This window comes from Lipotes vexillifer, unplaced genomic scaffold (genome assembly GCF_000442215.2).
Source record: "Lipotes vexillifer unplaced genomic scaffold, Lipotes_vexillifer_v1.1 scaffold252, whole genome shotgun sequence".
In the NCBI taxonomy this organism is placed as follows: domain Eukaryota; kingdom Metazoa; phylum Chordata; class Mammalia; order Artiodactyla; family Lipotidae; genus Lipotes; species Lipotes vexillifer.
The window spans coordinates 3200754-3201853 of NW_006773367.1; positions in this window are offsets into that span (position 1 = coordinate 3200754).

A 1100-nucleotide genomic window follows, 5' to 3' on the forward strand; every position below is an offset into this window, starting at 1 on the left:
TCCAACCCCGCGCCCACCAGGGAAGCCCCAAAATAGTTTTTTTGTTTTTTTTTTTTTTTTTTTTAAGAAATCCAGAGACCTGGGGCACTGGGCTACATTTCTTCTTTAGCCTCCTTGGAACTCATGGATCCCTTTTGCACCACCTCTCTGCATCCAGCATTCTCAGCTAACCTTAATTCAAAAGCCAGATTGGCACTACCATCAGCCTCCCACCACGGGTGTCTGGTTCTGTAGAGGAAGAACAGAAACTGCGAGTTTCAACCCAGCTGCAAGGACTGCTGGGCTGTTCTTAGGGTGCCCTCTGCTGGCCACACATGGAAGCAGAAGTCTTTCCACACTGGTAAAAAGAAAGGGTCATTTAAGGCCAAGTATTTGAGGTGACTGCAAAAGAAAAACATTTAAATAAGAACCCCATCCCAAGGCATTCTGGCTATTAAAACAAAAGACTGACCATGTTAAGACTTTAGAAAAACACAAAAGCATCTTCCTTTAAGAATTCTAAAAATGAAAATTAGAAAAAAAATTTTTGCAAGAAAGAAAATCTTGTTTGTTTAATATTTTATTTATTTATTTATTTATTTTGCTGTGCCGGGTCTTAGCTGCAGCACGTGGGATCTTCACTGAGGCATGAGGGACCTTTAGTTGGGCATGCGGGTTCTAGTTCCCTGACCAGGGAATGAACCCGGGCTCCCTGCATTTGGAGTGTGGAGTCTTAACCACTGGACCACCAGGGAAGTCCCTGTTTTTATTTTGTCACTGAAAAAAATGAGTTGATGTTTACATTTTTCAAGTCTTACCACTTTTGGTCCCTGGGTTTCAGAAATGATGTTGATGATGCAAGAGGAGGTGGTTACACAGTTTGGGAGTCCCAAGGTAATACTCTAGAAGCCTTTTAAAAGTAAACTGAGGGCTTCCCTGGTGGCACAGTGGTTGAGAGTCCACCTGCCGATGCAGGGGACACGGGTTCGTGCCTCGGTCCGGGAAGATCCCACATGCCGCGGAGCGGCTGGGCCCGTGAGCCATGGCCGCTGAGCCAGCGCGTCTGGAGCCTGTGCTCCACGACAGGAGAGGCCACAACAGTGAGAGGTCCGCGTACCGCA